Raw genomic sequence first — 14,604 nt, 5'->3', positions numbered from 1 at the left:
TTTGCATATTTTTTCACATAAAGGAATTCGGGAATCCATCAGTTTTTAGCCAGTTTAGAATTATAACTTCAGGTTTAAAGAAAGATCATTCATTTATATGGACTTACAGGTAAGAATAATTGTGAATTTCTATGAGCAACGCAAATAACAGTTTAGGTAGTCACATCACATTTTATTAAGTATAAATATTCAAATGGGATAGTAATTTAAAACATTTCTAACAGTAGAAACAATTTTTCAGCTTCATAAATTACCAAGGGATGCCATTTCTAGTTGAGGATAGTCCAGTGAAAACATTAGCATACTAGTTTGTTTTTAGACCATACATAAGAACACACACAAATTAATTGACTGTGACATAATATTCTTCTGTTTAGGAGTTTGAAATATTCAAAGAAAAGGAATAAATTGTATGCCAAGGACGTCTCATGAAAAATTAGAAGCAGTATAAGTAGTCAAAACTAAGAAAATAATTACAAAAACTGCAGCATATCAACTATGGAATATTAGGCAGCCATTGAAATTTGAAAACCATATAGCATATTAAAAAGTATCTATGCTGTTGAGTAAAGAAAGAAAATTTATAAAAGCTGAATATAGCCAGGCGTGATGGTGCATGCCTGTATTACCAGCTGCTTGGGAGGCTGAGGTGGGAGAATCCACTCGAACCTGGGAAGTTGAGGTGACAGTGAGTCATGATCACGCCACTGCACTCCAGCCTGGGTGACAAGGCAAGACCCTGTCTCAAAAAAACAAAACGAAAACAAACAAGCAAAAAAGTAAAAAAAAAAAAAAAAAAAAAAAAAAATTGAACAAATACAAGGATCTGAACTGTATGTTTAAAATATAATTGTTGGCCGGGTGCAGCGGCTCACGCCTGTAATCCCAGCACTTTGGGAGGCCGAGGTGGGCGGATCACAAGGTCAGGAGATCAAGACCATCCTGGCTAACACGGTGAAACTCCGTCTCTACTAAAAATACAAAAACAAACGTAGGCGAGCATGATGGTGGGCACCTGTAGTCCCAGCTACTCGGGAGGCTGAGACGGGAGAATGTCGTGAACCTGGGAGGTGGAGCTTGCAATGAGCCGAGATTGTGCCACTGAACCTCAGCCTGGGTGACAGAGCGAGACTCCATCTAAAAAATAAATAAATAAAATAAAATAAATAAATAAATAAATAAATAAATAAATAGAAGTGTCCTTGGCCAAATAAAAAATGAAATTATTAGTTATAGAGTGGTGAGATCATTAGAGAATTCTTCATTCTCTAAATTTACGGGGGGAGTAATAATAATAGTCACAAAAATATCTTGAATATCTGCTTTTGTGCTAGAACCTATACTAAATACTTTATATACATAATTTCTAATCTTAGCAAAAATCGCTGTCAGTGCTTCTCAAGCTTTAGTGAGCATCAGGAGGGCTTGTTAACACACAGATTGCAGGCCTACCTGCCAGACTTTCTGATTCAGTAGGTCTGGGATAGATTTCAGAATTTGAATTTCTAACGAGTTCCCAGGAATTTTGATGCTGTTGGTTAAGGTCCACACTTTGAGAATCTCTGATTTATAACATAGGCATATTCCCCATGTTGTAAATGGGGAAATGAGGAGTCAGCAGTTAAATAACAAAGCTAGTAAGCTATAGAGAGAGGATTTACCACAAGTTTATTTAACTCTGAAGATTGTCCTGTTTTTTTTTGAGATGGAGTCTCTGTCTGTCGCCCAGGCTGGAGTGCAGTGGCACGATCTTGGCTCACTGCAACCTCTGCTGCCCAAGTTCAAACAATTCTCGTGCATCAGCCTCCTGAATAGCTGGGATTACAGGCGTCTGCCACCGTGCCCAGCAAATTTTTGTATTTTTAGTAGAGATGGGGTTTCATCATCTTGTCCAGACTTGTCTTGAACTCCTGACCTCGTGATCCAACTGCCTCGGCATCCCAAAGTGCTGGGATTACAGCGTGAGCCACTGCGCCCAGTCAGTTTGTTGTTTTTACGCTTTCTTTGTCCATGGAATGTGATCTTATTGCTCAGCCACCAAGTGTCTTAGTTATCTTGTTGGCTTCATCCTCCCAGGGTGCTGCACAACAGCTGACCACTCATTAGGAGGCTTCCTAAGATGGCATATGCCTGGGGGAATCAAAGTCTTGCTTTTTGGGTTCCAAAATCTAGAAACTGAGATCTTGCTGGTATTCCTGAGTTAAACTGGACTTAAGGGAAATTCCTCACATGAGCAAAGCTCTCAGTAGGCTGATACATGAAGTCAGGATGCCAGCTTACTAAGAGAAATGTTATTACCACGGGACCAGACGTTCCTGCTTGGCCTGACTGGGCACACTTTTCCTGAAGGTATGTTCCATGCATGAGAAACCAAATTATCAGAAGGCCACTTGGTGACAATGGAATCAAGGCTAAGAGATTTAATAATATAATTTAAATATTTCATGTCATAAGTCCCTGCTGGTGTGTCGCAGTGCATATATTTTTAGAAAAGAGAATCCACAGCAGGTAGATGGGTATCTGAGCTGGACTGATAAAGTGCTTTGGTTATCTCTGGATGCTGCTCAAAGGGGTCTGACAGATTGGCTCTTAGAAGTCCCATCTTTCCTATGTTTTTAAAGACCAATTATATCTTCTTTCTGACTGATTGTGTTTTAGGTGTCTAAGTAGCTTAAATCTGATGAAAGTCAAGGCTGGTATGTCTGGGTGGCATTTTTCTTTTCTTGTTTTTAAAAAAATTATGTCAACAAAAGCTACATTCAAGGCATTTTCTTTTTAAGGTGACTTTGCATATGTCTTTGCTGATCTATTTTTAATTTATAACTGTAGTTAAGCACTCACTGTGCAGTCATTTCTATCTGCAATGGCTTGATTTTTGGATTGTAGAAATAAATTCATGGAGGTATTGGTTTTCTAGGCTTTAAAAACGTGAGTCCCAAAGTGCAGAGAAAGGGTAACATCTGGAGGGCTGTTTAAGACCCTAGACCTGAGAGAGGTGATCAAAGGCAGAGACATTCTTGCTCTCATCAGCAGGGCAAGACTTGGAATAAGAGGCATAAGAGATGCTCTTCAGTGAAAACAGATTCAATGAACACATTCGATTTGTTGGCACACGTGGATGATTGCCCTTGTGGAGGTCCTGGCCAGGGCATGCCCTTCCCAGGCTGTTGTTTCATTCTGTAGGCCAGCAGTTCTGAAAGTGTGGCCCCCTTGAGCAGCAGCAGCAACCACTGGGAGCTTTTTTGGAATACAGATTTATTGGCCCCGCCCAAGACCCACCATATCAGAAACTGTAGGAATGAGCCCCAACTATTTGAGTTTTCCTAAGGCTTCCATGTGAGTCTGATGCTTGCTACAGTTTGAGAACCATGATCCTATACCTTTATGTCTCAGTTGCTTGAAGAAGGAGCTCTCATATATTCTAATATGTTCCATATGTTCCATATGTGCCATCAATAGGCACAGGCAGGGCCCATTGTGCTGATGCATCTCTCACAGAAACCGGAGTTGTGGGTGAGTTCCCTCTTGGATTTGAGCTCTGCAAATTTATGTTTCGAGCTTTCTGACTTTATTGAAGCAATTTTTACTGGCCTGGGGCCAGAATCATCTTGGATACAATTACCTGGGTTGGATATGGTTAGAGGTCTCAGGTAGGCATTTCTTGAAAATGAGTTCTTCCAAATATAGGGAGTCTGGGTCTCCAGGAGTCTGGGACTTCACTTTCTGGGACACTGGCTAACTTTATGCATAAAAATTTTGCACAAAAAATTATTACAAGCACATATATTGGGGAAAGAACAACTTCTTCAATAAATGGTGCTGGGAAAACTGGATATTCATATGCAGAAGAATGAAACTAGACTCCTATCTCTCACAATATACAAAAATCAACTCAAAATGGATTAAAGACCTAAGTGTAAGACCCAAACCATAAAAGCACTAGAAGGAAACATTGGGAAAATGCTTTAAGATATTGGTCTAGGCAAAGATTTTATGGCTACGACCTCAAAAGCACAGGCATCAAAAATAAAAACAGACAAATGTGAATATATTAAACTAAAAAGCTTCTGGGCCGGGTGTGGTGGCTCACACCTGTAATCCCAGCACATTGGGAGGCCAAGGAGGGAAGATCAGGAGGTCAGGAGATCAAGACCATCCTGGCCAACATGGTGAAAACCCATCTCTATTAAAAATACAAAAACTAGCTGGGTATGGTGGTGCGTGCCTGTAGTCCCAGCTACTTGGGAGGCTGAGGCAGGAGAATCACTTGAACCTGGGAGGTGGAGGTTGCAGTGAGCTGAGATCGCACCACTGCACTCCAGCCTGGTGACAGAGTGAGACTCCATCTAAAAAAAAAGCTTCTGTACAGCAAAGGAAACAATAAACAGAGTAAAGAGACAACCCACAGAATAGGAGAAAATATTTGCAAATTTTTGATCCAACAAGGAACTAATATCCAGAATATACAAGGAACTCAAGGAACTCAACAGCAAAAAAATAAATAATTCCATTAAAAAGTGGGCAAAAATCGAAGTAGATATTTCTCAGAATAAAACATACAAATGGCCAATGGCTATATGAAAAAATGTTCAACAACACGAATCATAAGGGAAATGCAAATCAAAACTGCAATGAGGTATCATCTTATCCCAGTTAAAATGGCTATTACAAAAACCAAAAAATAACAAATGCTGATGAGAATATGGAAGAAAAGAAACTATTGGTGGGAATGTAAACCAGTACAACCATTTTGGAAAACAGCGTGGAGGTTTCTCAAAAAGTTAAAAATAGAACTACCATATGATCCCACAATCCCACTACTGGATACTTATGCAAAGGAAAGGAAATTAGTATATTAAAGGGATACCTGTACCTCCATGTTTATTGTAGCACTATGCACAATAGCCAAAATATGGAATCAACCTAAGTGGCCATGAGTGGATGAATACATACTGAAAACATGGTATATATACACAAAGGAATACCATTTATTCATAAAAAAGAATGAAGTCATGTTATTTGTAGCAACATGGATGGAAATGGAGGTCATTATGTTAAGTGAAATAAGTCAGATACAGAAAGACAAATATTGCATGGTCTCACACGTGGGAGGTAAAAATTTTGAACTCATGGAGGTAGAAAGTAGAATGATACTTACCCGAGGTTGGGAAGGGGGTGTGTGTGTGTGAGTGTGTGTGTGTGTGTGTTTGTATGAAGGAGGTGAGAGGGAGACGAAGAGAGATAGGTTTATAGGTAAAAACATACAGTTAGATAGAAAAAATAAGTTATAATGTTTGCTAACAAAGTAGAGCGACTGTAGTTAACAACATTATATTGTATATTTCAAAATAGCTAGAAGAGAAGATTTGAAATGTTCCCAACACAAAGAAATGATAAATGTTCAAGGTGATAAATATCCTAAATACCCGGATTTGACCACTACACATTGTATGCATGTATCAAAATAGCATATGTACCCCCAGAAAGATGTAAAAACATGTATCAATTGAAAAATCAAAAAATGTATGGGCCTGGAACCTGTGTATTTTTGGAACAATGGGTTAAGCTTACAAAGGACAACCTAGAATGACAGGGGCCACAGTGGGGAAGTTTTAATCTGTCTGTAGGCTGAGGCAACTAAGGAGGTTTGTTTTTTCTTTTTCTTTTAGGAATATTTAAAAATTCCCTCTTCCTAGGGGAGGACATTATGTAGGTAACAATTTCACTACTGCTCTTGCAATATGTGTCTGTTCAGAAAGAAGGCTTCACCTCATCAGTTCCCACTTGGGGGAATTTTTAGAGTTTCAATTTCAGGACATTCCAATTTAGAAATTTCTTTAGTTTGTTGTGCTTCCCTTTATGTCTGGAACTGCATTTTTAATATCTTGGCAGATGGTGTGTAAACTCAGAAATTTTATAGCCATAATTTGCTTAGTGTGCTGGTAGGGCATTTCTTCCGAGTGTAGTTTTTTTTTTCTTCTGATTATAGCATAACTGCAAGACTTTCATCAACCAATTTGGAGGAATTTGGGCATATCCTACCCATATTTGTGCATTAAGCAGCAGTTTCTAATTCTTATTTCTTTTAATAGTATTTATTTTTCTTTTAGTGAAACTTTGCAATGTTATCAATAGCTGTTTCATTAAAGGAGAACAAACATTTAGGTTGTGTGTAGAGAATGAATGTATGCCAAATTATGCTCAAAGTCTTTAGGTTATAATGTTTTCCAAATAACGACATAGACGATTTTTATAATAGAGAATAAGGCTGCATGGTTTTAAGTAGGGTCTTTTGGATATGAGAATTTGACTTGGGACCCATGTCCAACCTGGTCAACCTACTGATGAAACACATTAGTGTTCTAAGGTTTGTTTTTTCACAAATTTGAAAAGTTAACTTTCTACAACCCTTGCTGTTATGATCAATCCTTTAAAAACCAAGGATGTGTTAAGTATTCATTATTTACTCAGTATTGTATTTGCTTCAGTGAGGGACACAAGCCGTTTAAGACATGGTTTCTGTCCTGAAGAAGCTCAAAAATCCAGATAAAAGAAGAGAACTAACATGCATAGAGAAATGTAATGCAAGACTATGAATTGGAGAACATTTTTCCCACCACTGGCTTTTTTGAGGGGTAGTTCAATGGAGTACACTCCAGGTTTCTCTTTCCCCATTATTAATTCCACCTTCATGGACTGAACAGTATGCTCAGGACAATTTCATCCTCCTTTCTTCTCTTGGGAGCTAGCTTGTCTACACAGAGCATGGGCCTTCCTCGATGCTTCCCTTCCAACGTGTGTGTTTCACTTGGGTGTGCATCCACCTCTTGCCCTGCTCCAGGGCTCCCTGAGATTGGGGATAAGTCTACCTAGATAAATAAACTAGGGGTTAGTCTTAGCAAAATCACGTAGTAATAAAGTCAATATTTTGACCTTTATGTTTATTCTTCGTTTTAACTCTCAGTTTTTACAGAAACCAAGTTGGGAAGAGACCTGACTAATATATGATACTGAAGTTAACATCCATAGTAAGTCAGGGTGGGCTATGATTGTTTGGGAAAGATCTTGGGAAGATTTGTTGGGATTGAGTCTAGGAGGATGAATAGAATTTAGGTGAAACCCCGTCTCTATTAAAAATTCAAAAAATTAGCCGGGAGTGGTGGCGGGTGCCTGTAGTCCCAGCTACTCGGGAGGCTGCGGCAGGAGAATGGCATGAACCCGGGAGGCGGAGCTTGCAGTGAGCCGAGATTGCGCCACTGCACTCCAGCCTGGGCGACAGAGCGAGACTCTGTCTCAAAAAAAAAAAAAAAAAAAAAAGAAAAGAAAAGAAAATAGAAAGAAGAGAGACTTTTCAGCCTCATTTCCCTCATATTCCTTTAACTTTTAGGCTGATAAAGTGTAGAGAAATAGCACAGTTATTTTCCTATCTCAGATGATTTCATGGGACAAAGGAAAATAAATTGAAAGGAGAATTCCAGATTTTCAGAAGTTGCCAGGTTTATGGAATGAAGCAAAGATATGTTCATGACTGGTCTAATTACAAAAGATTCTCTAAAGTAGTGTCATTTGCCCAATCCCACTAGTCAAACACATCCAAGTCCTTGGAGAAGTGGGTCTGTCTGCCAGAGGGCACTGGTGCCTTCAAGTCCTGCTGATGCGGATGGAGAATCAGATGCCAAACATGGAAAGCATGACCTTCTGATGATACATTTGAAGGAAGCTCTTCCTCATATTGTGTAATTACAGGCAAATCATCTAAGTGTTCTGGGTTTCATTTCTTATCTGTCAGAGGTTGGGATAAAGTGGATGTTCTTAAAGGCCACTGATAGCTCCTGGACAGAGCTTCTGTTAGAGAATTTGTGTACCAACCTGGAACTCTATAAAACCTTGTGGAATTGAACCAAAACAAATAGAAAATGTCTATGATCTTCAAATTCACCCTCCTATTGTGTTTTCAAATGGATCTAAAATACACATTTACATGCCGAAAGGGCATAAAGCCTCTCAAAGATTATTTGAAATCTGAGCTGATTGCAAAAGGATTGATTTCCAGCAAATGTGGCAAAATGAGTAAGAAGAATTCAGGACATCGTTTTATGCCCTCTGATTTTCAATAAAAGATCATTGATTCCAGATCATATTAAGGATTCCTTAGCATGTCACCAATGTTCCTGTGTCTTACTATTTCCTCTGTCTTCCTCCATATCCCCAATCTCCCCTAAATCTATGGCCAAAAAAATGAGCAAATGTTGGAGGAGGCAAGTTGGAGTACTGCTATGTTTACTTTGCTTTATTTATTCTGGATTTAGAGTTAAAACCTTCCAGTAGATGAACTGTATCAAGGGCTTTTTATTTTATATTGTGAAATGTGTTGTTATGCACAGTTCATTCTACTAAAAAACAAAACGTGTAAACCTAAATTAAAATGCATAGTGTGGATCCCTCAGAGGGGGCTTTTGAAACACCAGGCATAAAATGTTGCATAGGTTTCTTGTTAACCAGAAAATTATTTTAGCAAGCGATCCTTCCTGAGGCCTTGGGTAGGAGCTGGCGCGTTGTGAGCCTCCAAAGTTGTGAGGTGGGTGCTTGATATTGCTCACGTTTATCTCACTTGCCAGGAACTTCACATCGCCATCTGTCTCAAGCTTTGCCAGAAGCTACCTGTGGTTTCTGAAGGCCAGAAAGGTCTGGACAACAGGGGGCTTAGGGAAATAATGTGGAAATAAAATATTGTAAATTTTTTTGTTGTTGCTAATGCTCTTCTTGACACATTGTATGAAGTATTGAGCTCTCTCTCAGGTTTCATGCTGTGAGGATGCTTTCATGATGATATTTTAAAAAGACAAAACCAACTTCCTATGGTGGATACAGTCATAACCTGGTATCTAGAAACACAGTTATCAGCCCTTACATTTGAGCTATTTGCTGGTGCTTCAGATGAAGTGAACCACTGGTGAAGAGCTCTCTGTAGGAAGAGGCTGAAATTGTTCACTAAACCTCAGCTCTTCTATAACTGAAAGAAATAAGAGAGCTGAACAGTGATTAGTAGAGTTCAGAAAAACCCTCTTTCGGGCTAAATTTCCAGTAATTGTCTCAATGAATTGGTATGAATACTGACAACTGCCCCTTCTGTCCTCTGTAACTACATTCTTTAAAGAAACATTCTGGAAACCAGATTTTAAAATTGTGGCTATTCAATGAACCGTGGACCACGAAGGCCTTAACTAAGTACGTGAAGGGGAAATGAAAGTTGTCTAGGTAAATGAAGATGTCACACTAAATATGTTGCATATTTATTTCCACTTACAAATCAAAGCCTACAATCCCAAAAAACGAAGCAGTGAGTCTAAATGGTAGTTGGCCAGCAGTTCTAGAAGACAAAGTATAGGCCAGCTACTTTGTTACTTGCTCTGGGACCTTGGCCAAGCTACTTAACTCCTGTTTCCTGATTTCTTTTTCTTTTTTTTTTTTTTTTTTTTTGTGATGGAGTCTCGTTCTGTCGCCCAGGCTGCAGCTGCAGTGCCGTGGCGCAATCTTGGCTCACTGCAACCTCCTCCTCCTAGATTCAAGCATTTCTCCTGCTTCAGCCTCCCGAGTAGCTGTGATTACAGGTGCCCCCCACCACACCCAGCTGATTTTTTTTTTTTTTTTATAGAGACGGGGTTTCACTATGTTGGCCAGGCTGGTCTTGAACTCCTAACCTCAAGTGATCCACCCGTCTCGGCCTCCCAAAGTGCTAGGATTACACGTGTGAGCCACTACTCCCAGCCCTGCTTCCTGCTTTCTAAAATGTAGATGTGTGAGGGTCTTATGACATACCTCATGTTAATTCACCAAGCCTGGTGCTTGGCACATTGTAAGGTTCAACATTTTTACTGTTTTCTTTCCACCCCCTTTCTTGTCCTTCTTCGTGTTGTCTTAGTGTGACAAAGTTAAAAGGAGTAACAAGGTAACATCAGAAACCAAGCCTTTCTGTTAATCTAAAAACAAAAATCACAATATTAAAGATATTTTCCTGGATAATACAAAAAAAATGGAGTCGTTTGATTATGGAGAATCATCACTAAAAAATAAATTTTATTTCCACATGGTGGAAAGATTTCAAGATGTCCTGGTCTGTTCTGTAGAGGCTTTCCTGTCCTTCCTCATGTCCTCCAAGATGTTCCTTAGCCATCTCTTGTATCTTTTATCACTGATTGCTTGCAAAGCATCCAATCGGTTTGCAGTAGAAGTAGTTTTGGGATCTTTGGAAGAGCTGGGCACTGGGAAATGGGGAGTAGAGGCCTTGGAGCCTCCTCCACCTCTGACTTACCGTGGTTCCTTGGGCAGCCTCAATTGAGAAAATTAGTGTAAAGGCACTTTTAAGGATCAAGATCTCTTCCTCCTCCTTTTCTCATTCTTCTCCTTCTAGCCATTGACAGAGACAATGTAAGCCCTTTTCCTTGAAGGGCTTTCGGTTTTATCGTTTGGCTATAGACAGCAGTATTTCATGAGTCCTTGGAAGGCATGTGTGTGGGTCAAGGGTTCCAGGGCCCGCTAGGTGGGGCAGGTACATGAATGAAGAAGGTAGGAGCCTAAGAAGAGAGGGCATGATGGAGACCGGTGAGTTGAGAAAGCACAGCACACCTGGGCTTTATTCTAAACTCTTCTAAATGTGTTTAAATGTGAACTTATAAAAATGGCATCTGCAGCTGGATTCAGCCTCAAATAGCCAGTTGATAGACTCTAGTGTGGACAGCAGGTGGAAAGTCAGGTGAAGCTGAGAAAGCTGCTGACTGGTGTCATCTAGGTGTTGTTTTTTCAGAGGAGGTGGGTCCCAGTCCGAGTTACAGTTTTTTTCTGTTTCTAAACAATTCAGCTTCTTTAGAGTCTCACATCCTGAAAAATCAGCAGAATTTTAACTGCCTCAATTTCTCTGAGTCAGCATTGGATGCTGATATGTTCCCAGTCACACCTTTGGTTTGCTTTGCAATTCAAAATTTGGTTTCCCTGCTGTGGCTAATGCAGTTGGCTTTGGTTATAGTGCAATAAATTCAAATAAACATTTATGACGGTAAGTAATCATATTTTATGCAAACAAATTATTCTTCCTTTAAAGTCACTTTAAAAAATGCGTACTATATCTTTTCTCAGTCAGCACATCAAGCTAATAACAGTTATTGTATCATAAACATTTCCTTCATGACTGTTTATTGTTCCATTTATGTTAAATTTGAAGACTGGTCTCTATTTTGTTTCTCCTCTCCCCCCCTTAAAATTTTATACTAGTACAAGAAATCATCATTAGTTCACATATCACATAATTGTGCCAAAAAATCTAGAGATGGCTACTCCTGAGAGAAGACAGTGTCCATTAAAAAATATATGTAGGTTCCAAATCCAAGGAAACACGAATTACTAGCTAATTAACATTGAATATTTATGACGCAAAATGTCTTCTTAGTCAAAGAATGAATACTTTCTCGCCCATTTTAGGAGTCCATTTTGCTTCCTTATTAAAGAACACCTGGGCTGCTGCTGTGGAATTTAGGCAGGATGTGATGGAGGAGAACTCTCCACAACCCCTCTTTCCTGCCAGTGGAGGAGGAACATAATGAAACAGACTTGTGCCTTGAAGCACTTATTTGAGTACTTATTTGAATGCAGGAAGGTGCCTCTAGGGAAGAGGGTGGGAGATGCTTTTACTTCTTTATTATTTATTTATTTATTTATTTTTGAGACGGAGTCTCGCTCTGTTGCCCAGGCTGGAGTGCAGCAGCGTGATATCGGCTCACTGCAAGCTCCGCCTCCCGGGTTCACGCCATTCTCCTGCCTCAGGCTCCCGAGTAGCTGGGACTACAGGTGCCACCACCACGCCCGGCTATTTTTTTTTTTTTTTGTATTTGTAGTAGAGACGGGGTTTCACCACGTTAGCCAGGATGGTCTCCATCTCCTGACCTCGTGATCCGCCCGCCTCGGCATCCCAAGGTGCTGGGATTACAGGAGTGAGTCACCGCGTCCAGCCGAGATGCTTTTACTTCTAAGGGAAATTATGGGAATAGAGGATTAGGGAAAATGGTGTGAGCCATTGTAGGATGCAGCCCTTCTGCAATGTTCTGTGGGAGAAACCCTAAGCAGATAATCAGCATTTATTGTGTCCTCAGTGACTGGTCCATTCTATGCCATATACAACCGTCTTTACAGAGCTTGCAGTCTGCTGAGGGGAACATCGAAAACTCTCTGAAGCCCCGGGCCGAACCAGGCTCTGCAGACATTGGTGGGGTCCTAGAAGGCTCTTGTTGAGGTCTTATGTCTGAAAAGAAACCCTCAGAAACCCACTTGAGTCTGTCTTGCACTTCACATGAGTGAGTTCAGTCTGCTTACTTCTTGGTGAGAGAACAAAACTGTCTAGAATTTTCACATCCATATTCTCTGGAAGGTTCTAAAGATGATGGCATTTGACTGGGCAAAGCCTTGTACCCAGAATAAGCACCTGGATGTCATTCCCCCAAAGGTTGAGATGGAGGAGGCAAAGTAGGAACAGGAAACAAATATAGACTTGTGGGGGGAGATACAGGTCTAAATCCTAGTTTGGCCACTTACTAGCAGTGTAACCTTGGGCAGATGACTTAATCTCTCTGTACTTTGATTTCATCATCTGCAAAATAGGGTTAATATTACCTCCTTCTTGGGGTTATTGTGAGTATTAAATAAGAGAGCACATATAAAATATCCATCAGAGCACCTGGCATAAAATAGGTACTCAAAAAATAGTAGCTTTATTATTTTTATTATGGTGATTTCCCATCATAGTAACTCTAACATAAAACAGTTAAGCTGATTTGCACGTACACTTAGGTATGCAGTTCGCTCTCGTTATTTAAATGCATTTTTATTCCATATTCAGTTTGAAGTATAGTTCATGTCATGAATATTACTTTGTCTCTAAACTAGAAACATTCAGAAAATTATTGTCAGCAATGTATAATTATAATATTTTTGTCTTACCATTTAAAAAATTACTACTTATAAATATCTAAGTATAATATTTCCCTTTCTACTGAAGGGGAAATATTTTTCATTTATTGCAGTTCTACCTCTGAAAATAAACACCACAATGTAAACATACTAGCAAGGCTGTCTAGAGCTTAAAAATCAGTGAAAATGCATTTATAACTCCAGGGAAAGATAATGAATGCACACTTACAAACCTCTATTTGAGAAGATGTATAAATTAAGGGTAAAGGTGTGAAAAGTAGCCAAAAGGGGGCACTGTCTCAAATTCTTGGTAAAAACAGTGTGTAATCATCATCATTCTCATCAACCTTGCCTGGCTTAATGCACCTTCCTTTGTCTTTATCTTTGGCCTTTGTAGAACAAGGCTTCATTCTGCAAAAATATCTGGGACCTTCAAATTCACAAATGGATTTTCTGCTCAGGGGAGAGCTGCCAATCCGTTAAAAGGTATGTTACAGCTCTAAGAAGCTGCATCCATGTCCTGTAGGATCCATAGTTTCTGGTTCTGGTTCCAGGGTAAGTATCACTTTACCTGTGTGGTTTCCACCCCTTTCTCCATGGCTGGTTTCTGTTCCTGGGGCTGTTCGTCCCTCTGTAATTCCTGTCAACCACTTCTCCTTCTCTATGTTGACATCGGCTCCCTGAACTGCCCTAGTTGTGGTTGTGGTCTTCTTACTCTTTATTTTGCCTATCTGCATTCTCCCACTTTGCAGTTCTGTGTAATTGCTGGGCCGCTGGGTTCTTTGCATCTGTTCCTGGACGCCACTGAAGTCGCATCCTGAGTTGCTTCTCATCTGGGCCTTGGTTTGCTTCATCTTTGGCTGGGCTTCAACAGATCTCTTCACCTGAAAGGAACTCCTTCAAATGAACTGGTCGCCATATGAACTGATGCTATACTTTGAGCGTTGCCGCAGTCGGGTGAATTCAAGCTACAGAGAAGAGGCGATTCACATTTTTTCTTTCTCTCTTGTATTATTCCTCCAGCTCAAGAAGCTGCCAGGTGAGATACCTCACGTGAGTGTGTGTGTGTGTGTGTGTGTGTGTGTGTGTGTGTGTGTGAGCATAAGCTCTATCTTTCCACCTATAGTTGGAAGAAAAGTTTGTTATTTTAAATGTTAGTTGCTGTAGGAGAGCACGCTCAAACTACCATGTGAGATCCATTAGTGGGTAATGAAATCAGCATAATAGGTTTCAGCCAACTAGAATTTTTCCATTAAAAAAAGTAGAATTAAAAAGGAAATATCAGGGTGCAGTTTATTTTTATTGTGTTTTACTTTTTTTTGAGATAGGGTCTCACTTTGTTGCCTAGGCTGGAGTACAATGATGCAAACACAGCTCACTGCAGCCTTGACCTCCTAGGCTCAAACAATCCTCCTACCTCAGCTTCCTGAGTAGCTGAGACCACAGGTGTGCACCACCACACCCGGCTAATTTTTTTTTTTTTTTTTTTTTGTAGAGACTACTTTGTTTTGGGGTCTCACTCTGTTGCCCAGTCTGGAGTGTAGTCGTGTGATCACAGCACACTGCAGCTTTGACCTCCCAGGCTCAAATGATCCTCCCACCTCAGCCTCTGGAGTAGCTGAACTACAGGCATGCACCACCACACCC

The 14,604-nt window shown here is 40.1% G+C and overlaps 1 protein-coding gene across 2 annotated transcripts in view; it reads left to right on the top strand.

The window, feature by feature from the left end:
* ASB3 (ankyrin repeat and SOCS box containing 3) overlaps positions 1–14,604 on the top strand; it is a 194,307-nt gene that overhangs the window by 178,052 nt on the left and 1,651 nt on the right. The window contains exons 10-11 of one of the 2 annotated variants that reach the window (XR_004033312.1): positions 13,355–13,443; positions 13,710–13,996. The gene's annotated coding sequence lies outside the window, so the exon portion shown is untranslated. Of the gene's footprint in view, positions 1–13,354; positions 13,513–13,709; positions 13,997–14,604 lie in introns of both variants that reach the window. The other variant, XR_004033311.1, reaches the window with a different exon arrangement.

This window comes from Nomascus leucogenys, chromosome 14, assembly GCF_006542625.1.
Source record: "Nomascus leucogenys isolate Asia chromosome 14, Asia_NLE_v1, whole genome shotgun sequence".
Lineage (NCBI taxonomy): Eukaryota > Metazoa > Chordata > Mammalia > Primates > Hylobatidae > Nomascus > Nomascus leucogenys.
Note: the sequence above shows the minus strand (reverse complement) of the source record. Positions and strands in the feature narration are given on the sequence as shown.